The sequence below is a fragment of the Stomoxys calcitrans genome, chromosome 2 (genome assembly GCF_963082655.1).
Source record: "Stomoxys calcitrans chromosome 2, idStoCalc2.1, whole genome shotgun sequence".
Lineage (NCBI taxonomy): Eukaryota > Metazoa > Arthropoda > Insecta > Diptera > Muscidae > Stomoxys > Stomoxys calcitrans.
Window position 1 is genome coordinate 233,545,069 of NC_081553.1, and position 222 is coordinate 233,545,290.

The following is a 222-nucleotide window of genomic DNA, read 5'->3' on the forward strand; positions in this document are numbered from 1 at the left end:
AACTTTTATTAAGACTTTTCTCCCTACTGTGTCACGCATAATACTGTGGCTTGTGTATCACTGCAACATACAGCATTGTTTTTACAAATTCTCTTGCATTTGCCGTGACAGCGATGTTCCTCTCTGTTCTGCGCACTTTCCCTGTCATTTAATTAATGCATACGACAAAAGAAATAAATGACAATGTGCATGACTTCATGAATTCCAGTGTTCACTCACTTT